The sequence below is a fragment of the Ailuropoda melanoleuca genome, chromosome 3 (assembly GCF_002007445.2).
Source record: "Ailuropoda melanoleuca isolate Jingjing chromosome 3, ASM200744v2, whole genome shotgun sequence".
Taxonomy (NCBI): Eukaryota; Metazoa; Chordata; class Mammalia; order Carnivora; family Ursidae; genus Ailuropoda; species Ailuropoda melanoleuca.
In genome coordinates, this window is record NC_048220.1 from 27,490,810 (window position 1) to 27,503,165 (window position 12,356).

A 12,356-nucleotide genomic window follows, 5' to 3' on the forward strand; every position below is an offset into this window, starting at 1 on the left:
ATATCTAGAGGATTTGGGGGATTGGTTAGCTTTAATGGTAATTATAGGCAAGAAAAAGATAATGGGAAATAAAATAATTCTGGAGGATATTGAAAATAGGGTAAATCATAAACAGCATTATTTCTGTTTCTACAGAAAAGCAGCTTCAGGAGGGTGTTGAATGGTGAAATATTTTTCTTTTTTAGGATGACCTGAAAGTAGGGCATCCTTGGCCCTCCTGAAGAGAGTAGTGGCTGGTGAACGGTCTGTATGACATTCTCAGGTAAATGTCCCTATTCATTCCAACAGTGACTACCTCCCGTGGGGCAGGCGTGTTTCCTTGTTGGTATCCATCAGGAAGCAATTGGGAGGTAAAATCACCTATATTTGCCCCCCAACAAATTTGGCCTCTGAGCAGTGAAATGCTAAGTGGGATTTTGGTGGTTATGGTCTGAGGGCGTGTAGGATCTCTGAGATTATCTCTATCATTCCATCTGAGGAATGTAAAAGACTGTAAAGTCCAGGATAAAAAGGACGGTGTATCTCGCGTGTTCACTGCTAGATCCCAGTCATAGTGCCTGGCACATAGCAGGAGTTCCCTGAATGTTGAACAAAATGACTGAAGGCATGGGGAAGGAGTTCTTGTTTCCTATTTGTTTAAAGGGCTTGGCAGCAAAGTCTACCATCAGTGCTTCCAGGCTCCTGGTTTGCAGTCAACACTGAATTCATGAGGATACCTATATTCATATCTTCTGCTTGGGGTGTCTGCGTATCTGAAACACCAAAAGCTGTTTTGGGAATCACCCAGCAGTTGTCAGCTGTCCAGGCTAGTGTGATGCCTTGGGTGGTGTTACACTGTTGGAAGAGCAAATGCTGCCTTTATTGAGGTCTGGCTCCAAGCACTGTTTTGGTGTTGTGGCTGAGTACTCTTGGGCAGTGTTTTGCACCTCTGAGAGTGGAGTAACTCCTCCTGTGGAGTTGCTCCTAGTCTGGGTGCAAACAGGTTTTTTGTTTTCGGGTTTTTTTTCTTTGAGGAAAGGACCCTGTCTTATGGATAGCTTGTCATTCCTTTCCTCTTTGAATCCTAGATGCCTTTACCTGAGTGAGAAATCTGCCTCCATCAGGACATTAGATGTCTGACAGCCCTATGTGACATCAGGATAGGTAACGTTTATAGTTCTTTTGTCGTGTAGGTTCTCATTAACTTGTTTCAGCTCAGATGGGGGGTGTTAAATAATAGAAAAAATATATCTTGGCCTCGGCTCCCATTCTTGGCACAGAGTTCCCAAAACTCTTAAAATTTACTAAGTGATAAGAACACTAAGAGCATCTTTTGTTCTAATATTTGGTCTTTGACTCTGATTCCTGATACTGAGCTCCTAAATCCAGGAATTTCCTGGGTGATTGGAATGTCTTGTTCTAATGAGGCTGGTCGCCAGAAAGGCCAAGCAATGATTAGCAGCTTGGACATTTCAGCCCCACCTGCATTCTTCAGAAAGGGGAAAGGGGCCGGAAATGGCGTTAATCATTCGCACATGGTGAAGCCTCCAGAAAAATCCCAGTAGTGTGGGGTTTAAGAGAATTTATAGGTTGGTGAACACTTAGGAGGGCTGGGGGAGTAGTGCAGCCAGAGAAGGGTGAAAGTTCGGCGACCCTTTCCACATAGCCTTGCCCTGTGCATCTCCCATCTGGATGTTTATCTGTAGCCTTTCTCATATCCTGTTAAAATAAACTGGTAGGGACACCTGGGTGGCTCAGTCTGTTAAGCATATACCTTTGACACAGGTCACGATCCCAGGGTCCTGGGATTGATTCCTGCATCGGGCTCCTCGCTCAGCTTCTCCCTCTGCATGCTGCTCACCCGGCTTGTGCTTTTTCTCTCTCTCTGACACATAAATAAAATCTTTAAAAAATAAAATAAACTGATAAACAGTAAGGAAACCATTTTCCTGAGTTCTGAGACTACTCTAGCAAATTAATCAAACTTAAGGGGGGGTTTGTGAGAACCTCTGATTTATATCAGAGGCTGGTCAGAAGCACAGGTAATAATCTGGACTTGTGATTGGCATCTGACATGAGGGAGGGGCAGTCTTGTTGGACTGTGCCCTTAACCTGTGGGATATGATGATACTCCAGGTGTATTGAGTGAAACTGGAGGACACCCGCTGGTGACAAAGATTTGCTTGGTGTGGGGGAAAACCCACACACATCTGGTGTCAGAAATGGTGAGAATATGGTAGTAGTGTGAGAGTAAAGAAAATTATAAAATAAAGTTTTCTTGGGGCTCCTGGCTAGCTCAATCCATAGAGCATGCGACTTTTTTTTTTTAAGAGCATGCAGCTCTTGATCTCAGGGTCCTGAGTTCAAGCCCCACGTTGTTTGTAAAGCTTACTTCAAAAGAAAGAAAGAAATTTTTTTTAAAAACTGAGGTTTTCTTTACAGGTAGAAAAACTGAAGAGTTCTAAAATATTTAGAGTATGAGAATATTAGCAGATACTTGAGCTAAAGTCCAAGGCTTAAACTAAGGTCTCGTTTTCTAGAGCTGTGCTGTACAATACATGAGACTATTTCAACTGACAAAAATTAACTCTGGCTATCCATCTCAGTATTTAGTGACTACCATATTGGACAGCTTAGAACATTTCCACCAATATGGAAAGTTTTATTATACACTGCTGTTCTAGAACAGGGGTTGGCAAACTTGGTGTAAAAGGCCAGATGATATTTTAGCCTTGTGCACCATAGAGTCTTTTGTAACTACTCAATTCTCCACTTGCAGTATGAAAGCATCCGTAGACGTAATATGTCAACAAGTGAGAATTGATGTGTTCCAATAAAACTTTATTAATGAACACTGAAATTGGAATTTTTTAGTTTTCAGTGTTATAACTAAAAATTTTCCCCCAATCATTCTATGCTTGAGGGCTTTTCAAAACAGATTGGCAGGCTAAAATTGGCCTGTGAGCTAGAGTTTGCCAATCCCTGTTCTAGAAAATGAAATTCAGTCCTTGAGAATTGACAGCTCATTAGTGACAGGTTCAGGGCCAGTACCAACATGTCTCTGAAAAATTCCACGTTATCAATACCTTTGCCTTACAGCAGGTCTTTACCATTCAGCCTTAAACTGTACCTCTTTTAGAGGACTAAGATGACCTTAGTAAATTCTCCAGACTAGAATAGTCCTCATTTCTTGTGTTTGGAGTTTGTCGTGTGTACTTTTTGCACCGCTTACTTTTGTCATAGTGGTTCTCTTCCATTTTTAATGTATACCTGAAGGAGAGGTTCTAAGAAAGAAAGGCAGTCTTCATTTCCAGCAGAGCCTGATCACGGCTTCAGCACTAGGTAGTGAAATAGAAATGGTCCCTAAGGAAGGAGAAAAACTTTGTCATGAAGTCACGGTTTAAAATCTGGGATGGTAAGCTTCTCTGAGCATACAGATTGCCTTCCTGACCACTGTTAAGGCTACCCGGGTGCAGGGAGGGTGCCTCTTTGTTGCATGGATGATTCAGTGATGTCTACGCCTGTATTCAATACCCCAGGAGATTTCAGTGGCTTAATCATGCGCATTAAAATAATGTAATGGGATTTCCTAGTTGATAAGTGAAGTTAATTAGTCACCTACTACTCCCTGCTGACTTATTTTTTTTCCTGGTGAGGAAATAAAAGAAGATGAGGTACAAGATGAAGTAAAATATTTCAAAGTAACTATTTAACCCCAAGCTACCACCTCCTGTTATAGGTAGCAGTCAGACACAGTGACCCTTTTCGTTGTCCTGCCCAAGTTTCAAGGCTCAGTCCTATGCCATACTAAGGAATAACTAAAACTGGGTGGGTAGGGAGACGGAAGTATTGAGTAGACCATCCCTGGTGCCTATCCGTAATTTAATTCCTTTCCTTCAGGGTTGAAACTGCTCTCAGTGGACTTTTGCATTAAAATTGTAGATCATGTCTCAGATTGTAATCAGGAAAATAAAACCCCAGAGAAATAAATTGTGCAGGCCCCAAAGGGACAAAGAAAGGTGGATCACTGCCTAGGAATTCACACAAAAGAAAAAACAATCCCGTAAGAGCAACTAATTAAGTACTTAAAAGAGTGACAATGACTCCTTGAATCTTGTTGCCTAATTAGGGCTTTATGAACACCTCCAGTTAATGGACCTGTCAATATTCTCTTGGAAAACAATTTCACTGAATTAACAAATTAACTGTAATACTTAGAATGTCTGCTTAGCAATTCTTTCTCTTTATTGCTATTTAGAAACAATAAGCCAGTTTGCTGGGTCATATATTTGTCAGTTTAGCATCCTAAGTCCTGGCTCAAGGAAGCCTGTTACTTTGGCCCTCCCTGCTCTCCAGTAAAGGCCCTTTGGAGTACGAGAGCATCCTGTACTACTTGTTAAGGGTGACTTAACTACTACCTCAGAAAAGGCTGATAAATGGACCTTGAAATTTATTTTATTTTAGAATTATTGTAGACTTACAGAAAAATTGTGAAGATAGTACAAAGTACAAAGAATTCTCACGTACCCTACACCCAGTTTCCTCTGATAACATTTTACGTAAGTATAGTTCATTTATCACAATTAGTGGGCTAATATGGATACGTTACTGTTACCTAGGTCCATACTTTATTCACATTTCCGTAGTTTTTACCTTACATCCTTTGTCTGTTCCAAGATCTCATTGAGGATATTACATTTAGTTATATCTCTTTGGGTTCCTTTATAAGATTATTTTTTACTTATTATTATTTTCAAGATTTTTTTCTGAAGTAACCTCTATATCCAGTGTGGGGCTCAAATTTACAACCCTGAGATTAAGTGTCACATGCTTTACCAACTGAGCCAGCCAGGCACCCCTCCTTAGGTTCCTTTTAGCTAGGACAGCTTCTTAGACTTGCTTGTTTTTGATGACCTTGAATTTGAGTCAGGTATTTTGTAGAAAGTCCCTCAATTAGGATTGAGTTTTTCTCATGATTAAGCTGGGCTTAAGGGATTTTTGAGAGGAAGACCATAGAGGTAAATTTCCATTCTCTTTTTGTATCAAGATGATTTATTACTGTTGCTGTTAACCTTGATCAGCTGGCTGGGGTTTGTCTTGCCAAATTTCTCTACTGTAGAGTTACTCCCCCTGACCCGATTCTGTGTGCTTTGGAATGAAATTACTATGTGCAACACAAACTTAAAAAGACAGGAGTTGTGCTCTCTTTGAAGGTGGAATATCTACATAGGCTACTTGGAATTCTTAAGAAATAAATTGCTCTCTCATTCAATTTATTTATACCACTATGAACCCATGGATATTTCTGTTATACTTTGGGAAGTAGTCCAATAATACTTTATTTTGTTCAGTGTTCCAGCTTTGGCCTTTGGGAGCTCTTTGTTTGGCTACTGTATCCCTTCAGTATGCCTCCATCATTGTGGGGTTTTGGTTTTTAAGTGCTTCTCACTTTATGGCACTATTAAGATGCTCCATACTCATCTTGTATCTTTCCTATATCAGTGTCAAACATTTGTCCAGGGCCCCTGGTTCCTTTACTGGTGAATGACGTTAAGGAACAAGATCTGGGCACTAGATATGCTCTTGATACTGAGGTGCTGTTGTTTCTAGGCCCTGTCTGGTGGTAGAACAATGAACTGTGTAACCAGGATCCTTCACTGTCCCCCATATTTTATAAACGTTCCATTTTTAATATTCAACCCCTTTTATTCTATAGTTGTTTCTTCTCTCTCATCTAGAATAATGGTTGACCTTGTTTCTTTCATAGGGGATGCTGTAGTTGATTGTTTTTACCCGATGAGCTCACAGTGGAGGATGGAACTTTTTATCAGCAGCTTGTAGAAGGGAGGAGCCAACCCCGGGCTCTAGTGTAGGAATGGGTTGGAGGGTGGAGATGTCCTCAATGCATAAAGCCTCTGCATAAGAATCTGGGCTTCCCCCAGAGTAGCAACTAGTGGAACTTCCTTTCTTTCTCCTCAGTTGTAATACTGTGGAGGAGAACTCCAGGGGCAGTATGCTGGCCACCCTGCCAGTGAAAGATGTGAAGCGATGAGAAGGAGGGGAAAAGGCAGAACAGAAAAGTTCTGTCCCAGCCTCTACTACCCCTACTCTCGTGGCGCTCTGCCCTTCTCTCCACTAGCGTTCCATTTCTTACCCCTCTATAGTAGGACCCAATCATGATCAGTTCCTCCAAGGGCTCTTCATATTTAATTATATCAGATCTCTAACTTCTTGTTTGTGTAATCTCCAGGGCTGAGTTAGAGGAAGACAATGACCTATGCTAATTACACATCTTAATCAGAAGACTGTCATTTAATTCACCCCTTTCATGGGTTTATAGCCTTTTTTTTTTTTTTTAAGATTTTATTTATTTATTCGACAGAGATAGAGACAGCCAGCGAGAGAGGGAACACTAGCAGGGGGAGTGGGAGAGGAAAGCAGGCTCCTAGCAGAGGAGCCTGATGTGGGGCTCGATCCCATAACGCCGGGATCACGCCCTGAGCCGAAGGCAGAGGCCTAACCACTGTGCCACCCAGGCGCCCCTATAGCCTTTTTAAATAGAACTCTGCTAGACATTGGGGGGTGAGTGATGGATAAGACAGAATCCCTGCTTACTTTAACATGGCCTATCAGGCCTTACACAGTCTAACCTTTACCCCTCTCACCTCCTCATCTTTACCACCTTCATATTCCCTTCTGGCCACACTGGTTTCTTTCAGTCCTTGATAAGCCTTTTGCTAATAGATCTCTGCACATCCTGTTCCCTTTCTGGTTCCATCTTCCTTCTCCACTTTGTCTCCTTTGATACCTTAGCTCAGACAGCCCTTCTGCAGAGAAGCCACCTTGCCTGAGTGTCTGAATATGCATTGCATGTGTCTTTGCACCATGGCTCCCCACAGAGCTAGATAGTCAGATGCATATGCCCATAAGGGTCCTTTGGAAGGTATTATTCACCAGCTTCTCAAGGTTTACAGCCAAGCAGCCTCAATTTGGCTGACAGCTGACTAAAGACCTTCAGCTGGTACATATTAATATCTGTGTATCAAAATGTATCCAAAATACATATCCTGCTTTTCAAGATTACCACAGTAACTGAGGGTATCAGCAGCGCTGGTTTTGTTCTTTAACTGTTTGAAACAAAAAAAAAATCATGAAAACAAAGGTGTCTGATTTCCAAAGCGTTTGCTCTTGGACTCTAAAGATGTAACCTAGTGTGCAACTATTTAAAACTAAATTTAACTTCAGAAAGTGTTAAATGAAAATAATGGATTTGCGGAAGATGTGTTGTTCCAATTTGAGACAACCATTTAAAATATATGTGTGGCCTTTTGTTACATTTTTTTTGGTAATCTATGTCTTTATAGTTAAAGTTTGTGAAACAGCTTTGTGTGTAAATTATAACTAGAAAATCTTCCTAACTAGCGGTCACTGCGCTGACTAGTAGGTGCCAGATTAAAACGTATGTTATAACCAGACTTAAATGGATAATATTAACATGTTTACTCTGGGGCTGTATAAAAATAAATAACCTTTGAATCTATGGTTTTGTCATTTTAGGATATTTCTGTAAATATACCGCAGGACATGTGGCGCTCTACAACACTGACAGCATTTTCTGCCTGTTGATGATGTGCCAGAATTGGTAAACTCATTCTACATATCTTAATCCTCTCCACAGGCCTACAAGGTACTCCTCTTATTTGCCCAAGGTCACGCAGTAGGTCCAGGAACTACTGTGGTGTTCATTAATCTAGCTCCAAAGTTAGTGTTTGATTTGGAACTTTTTAAGTATGGTGCCCCCAGGTTTTCCAACTAATTCTAATAAATAATTCCTTGCCTTCTTCAGTCATCAAACTCATTCAGACTAAGGATTAACATCTTTCATGAACTACTGAAATGCCAGTTTTTTTCTAATTTCTTAAAATGATTCCAAATGCCAAATACCTTCTTTCAGGCTATCAACATCTTGGCCACTATTGCTGAAGTCTGAGGAGGCTTCCTTTTGCTCTTAGAATAAAAAGGACATATACAGAAAACTCGTTATTAGCCTTGCTTTTAGCATGCATCTACTTCATTCTTCCTGTCATATCACCTATGAATCTCTTAGGTTTTTTTAAAATGTCCCCCTGGAAGGCATCAGTGGGTAACACATTCCCACACCCAGGCTTGCCCTAAGATAGTGTTTGTCACATTTTATTAAAATTACTCAGTGCTAGCCCTACCAAACTATGGGTTCAATGAGGGTCAGAATAAGAATTTTGAGACATGAAAAAATTCCTCAAAGACTTACCTTTTTTTTTTTTTTTTAAGAGAATGAGGATGCTGGGTGTGGGGGAGAGGGATAGAGAGAATCTTGCGCAGGCTTCAGGCCCCTGCAGAGTCTGATGCTGGGCTCCATCTCATGACCTGAGTGAAAATCAAGAGTCGTTCACTCAACCGACTGATCCAACCAGGTGCTCCAAAGATTTACTTTATTAAAGGATGGGGCAGCGTAGGGTTCCCATTTTAGTTTTACATATATAGTAGTACAACTGCTAAATTAGGGGCATAAAGGCTTTATAGATACATATTATAAACAAACTTATATAATACAATACAGAAAAGTCATTCTGAGATTATTTCAACAATATATCAAGAATAATCTCCCTGGGGCGCCTGGGTAGCGCAGTCGTCAAGTGTCTGCCTTCGGCTCATGGCGTGATCCTTGATCCGGGATCGAGTCCCACATCGGGCTCCTCCGCTGGGAGCTTGCTTCTTCCTCTCCCACTCCCCTGCTGTGTTCCCTCTCGCTGGCTGTCTGTCACATAAATAAATAAAATCTTTTAAAAAATAAAAAAAAAAAGAATAATCTCCCTACATGCTAAAACAGCATTTGCTGAAATTGCTAAGGGGCAACATTCGTAACCTGTTATAAGTGTGTTACTCCAAAAGGCTCTGTGATATGTAATGAGGATACCTTAGGAAGGATCCTATTTAAAAAAAAAAAAAAAGCTTTGTTCAAAGTTACTATCAGGGGTAATTAGGGGAAAAATGGGTAGGGGTGCCTGGGTGGCTCAGTTGTTAGGCGTCTGCCTTCAGCTCAGGTTGTGATCTAGAGCCCTAGCCTGCTTCTCTCTCTCCCACTCCCCCTCCCCCTGCTTGTGTTCCCTCTCTTGCTGTCTCTCTGTCAAATAAATATATAAAATCTTTATTAAAAAATTGGGAAACGGGGCGCCTGGGTGGCACAGTGGTTAAGCATCTGCCTTCGGCTCAGGGCGTGATCCCGGCGTTATGGGATCGAGCCCCACATCAGGCTCCTCTGCTACGAGCCTGCTTCTTCCTCTCCCACTCCCCCTGCTTGTGTTCCCTCTCTTGCTGGCTGTCTCTCTCTCAAATAAATAAATAAAATCTTTAAAAAAAAAAAAGTGGTTTCATTGAAGTAACAAGTAATAGGTTTGCAGATAAATTGGAAGGAAAATAAAGAGTAAAATGTTGATACCGGCACCTGAGTAGGTTACTCAGTGATTAGAACAGATAAAAGGAAGTCCAGAAATAGACTCTGAATTAAATTTAGAAAGTACAATAGGAAAGCATGGTTTTTCCTTTAATCATGTAGTCTAGTACCTTTGCCTTCTGAGTTAAAAAAACAAAATGAGGAGTACTTAAAAGGAATGAATTATGTGATTAGATTTTTAAAATTCTGTATGGAGGGGCACCTGGCTGGCTCCATCAGTAGAGCATGCAACTCGATTTCAGGCTCCTGAGTTCAAGCCCCACGCTGGGTGTAGAGATTAAAGTATTTTGAAAAAGTAAATAAGTCTTCATTTAGTTATCACTACATAACAAAGCACCTTAAAACTTAGTGGTTCAAACAGTTATTAAAATTCTTCGGGTTGATAGGGCTCAGCTGGGTGGTTGTGTTTTACGTGGACTTGGCTGGAGCTCTAGACGTTTGGAGGCTTCATTCAGCTGGAGCTGTAGACTTGAAGTGCTTTGGTTCTTTTGATGTGGCCTCTTCATAGTGGTTGGGATTCTCACATGGCAACTGGGTTCCAAGTGGATGAAGAAAGATCTTAAAATTTTGTCTCGGGGCCCCTGGGTGGCACAGCGGTTAAGCGTCTGCCTTCGGCTCAGGGCGTGATCCCGACATTATGGGATCGAGCCCCACATCAGGCTCTTCCTCTATGAGCCTGCTTCTTCCTCTCCCACTCCCCCTGCTTGTGTTCCCTCTCTCGCTGGCTGTCTCTATCTCTGTCGAATAAAGAAATTAAAAAAAATTTTTGTCTCTTATGAAAAAAAAAGTCACTTCTGCATTCTGTTGGTCAAAGCCATTTATAGGCCCCTTCCAGATGCAGATGGAGTGGAAATTGATTCCACTCTGAGAAGAATGGCAAAGAATTTGAGGCCCTCTTTAGTAAACCACAACCATATACACATACAAAGTGTTTCTTTATAGAAAATCCTTAGAATACACAAAAAATGATTGGTAAGTGGGTTGCCTTTATGTAGGGGAACCCAACTTGGGGAGAATTTCTGTTCTTTGAATTTTATTTATATTACTTATTCAAAAATTCCTTCTTAAGCCCCTTCTTGCCTGCCCTCCCCCCATGCCACTGCTAAAAGAGCCATTGGTTAACAGTTCTCTATTTTTAAATAGCTTAAAGTATAGGAATGACCTGGTTTCAGGGTGTTAAATCTGTTAAAAAATAAGTAGGTGGTGGACTGTCCAGAGATTCTGAGACTACAGCCCTGGTGAAGAAAGTATCATGTAATGCTCAAAAGCTCTGTGTCGGGGCACCTGGGTGGCACAGCGGTTGGGCATCTGCCTTCGGCTCAGGGCGTGACCCCGGCGTTATGGGATCGAGCCCCACATCAGGCTCCTCCGCTATGAGCCTGCTTCTTCTCTCCCACTCCCCCTGCTTGTGTTCCCTCTCACTGGCTGTCTCTATCTCTGTCAAATAAATAAATAAAATCTTAAAAAAAAGAAAAAAAGCTCTGTGTCACTATTCAGCTGCATCACCCGCAAGCTTTTTTTTTTTTTTTTTTAAAGATTTTATTTATTTATTTGACAGAGATAGAAACAGCCAGCGAGAGAGGGAACACAAGCAGGGGGAGTGGGAGAGAAGAAGCAGGCTCATAGCGGAGGAGCCTGATGTGGGGCTCGATCCCACAACGCCGGGATCACGCCCTGAGCCGAAGGCAGACGCGTAACCGCTGTGCCACCCAGGTGCCCCCACCCGCAAGGTTCTTAATCTCTTACGTAAAACAGGAATAATGGTACTTTGCCCTCAAAATTATGATAATAATTAGAAAGTATTATCAGCTGCTTAGTGATTGTGTGGTATCAGAATATATGTCCTCAATATGTCTCTTGTGCAAAACTGTAAAAGGTCTTCATTATCAGCTCAAGTCCAAACTCTTTCCTGGTGTTAAAAGTCTTATATAACATAGCTGTACCAAGCTTGTCACTTAGGCCTTTCAAAGTCTTAGCAGAAATTCTTGCTTTGTAGCCTCATTCTTCACCATCCCTTGTGCACACCTCACCCACTCCCAAGTACCCCATACCAGTATAGAACTCTTGCTTCATCTCTACTTGCAGCCAGGCCCACCTTGAGGCCAGACTGCTCGTCCATTCGCCATCAGACTACGATCCTCAAGAGCTGGCAATTGGTCATTGAATCCCTACCCTTGTACTGTGTCCTTCATGAAACAGGCATTTGAAGACTGAAGTCTTGTATCAAGTTTGGTTTCCAGTGTGTCTTTTTGCTGATAAGCCACTTAACAGATCCTCAATAAATAATTACTCAGGGATAAAGTTTGACTTTTCTTCTTTGTATGATCACCAGATGGCATTATAGCCTTACACAAAAGCATGGTTAAGTGCATATCTTAGTTCTAAGATGCATTCATGTTTCTTCATGAGGAAAAGAGCCTCTTGTTTCAGAAAAGAGCTGGAAACAGCATAAAGGGAACTCTTAGCCAGAATTACTTGGAATCAAAGGCTCACCAAGTAGAGAGCAGATAGTTTTGAATGGAAGATACAAGATTCACTGAGGAATTAGGATCCCCCAAAATTACATTCCAGAGCTAACTAGTAGGCTTTAAACATCACTTATTCAGAAGAGCCTCAGTTCTTGGTTATACAATGTATATAGAGATGTGGGGTTGCAGTTCCACTCTTTACTATGGCTATTTAAAAATTGTCCCTTAGGGGTACCTGGGTGGCTCAGTTAAGCGTCTGCCTTTGGCTTGGGTCCTGGGATCGAGTCCCACATTGGGCTCCCTCCTACATGGGGAGCCTACTTCTGCCTCTCTCTCATGAACAAATAAAATCTTTGTAAAAAGAATTGTCCCTTACTCAACTTTAGCCCTCAAAGATGACCTCATCACAAAATCAA

At 41.5% G+C, this 12,356-nt stretch overlaps 1 protein-coding gene and 1 non-coding gene across 3 annotated transcripts in view; both read left to right on the top strand.

The window, feature by feature from the left end:
* MATR3 (matrin 3) overlaps positions 1-12,356 on the top strand; it is a 45,864-nt gene that overhangs the window by 2,617 nt on the left and 30,891 nt on the right. The window contains exons 3-5 of one of the 2 annotated variants that reach the window (XM_034656091.1): positions 186-262; positions 1,068-1,143; positions 7,537-7,666. The gene's annotated coding sequence lies outside the window, so the exon portion shown is untranslated. The remainder of the gene's footprint in view (positions 1-185; positions 263-1,067; positions 1,144-7,536; positions 7,667-12,356) is intronic. The other variant, XM_034656093.1, reaches the window with a different exon arrangement.
* On the top strand, positions 783-983 carry LOC117801665. The gene has a single exon (XR_004624413.1). It is a non-coding gene; the product is annotated as a small nucleolar RNA SNORA74 (small nucleolar RNA).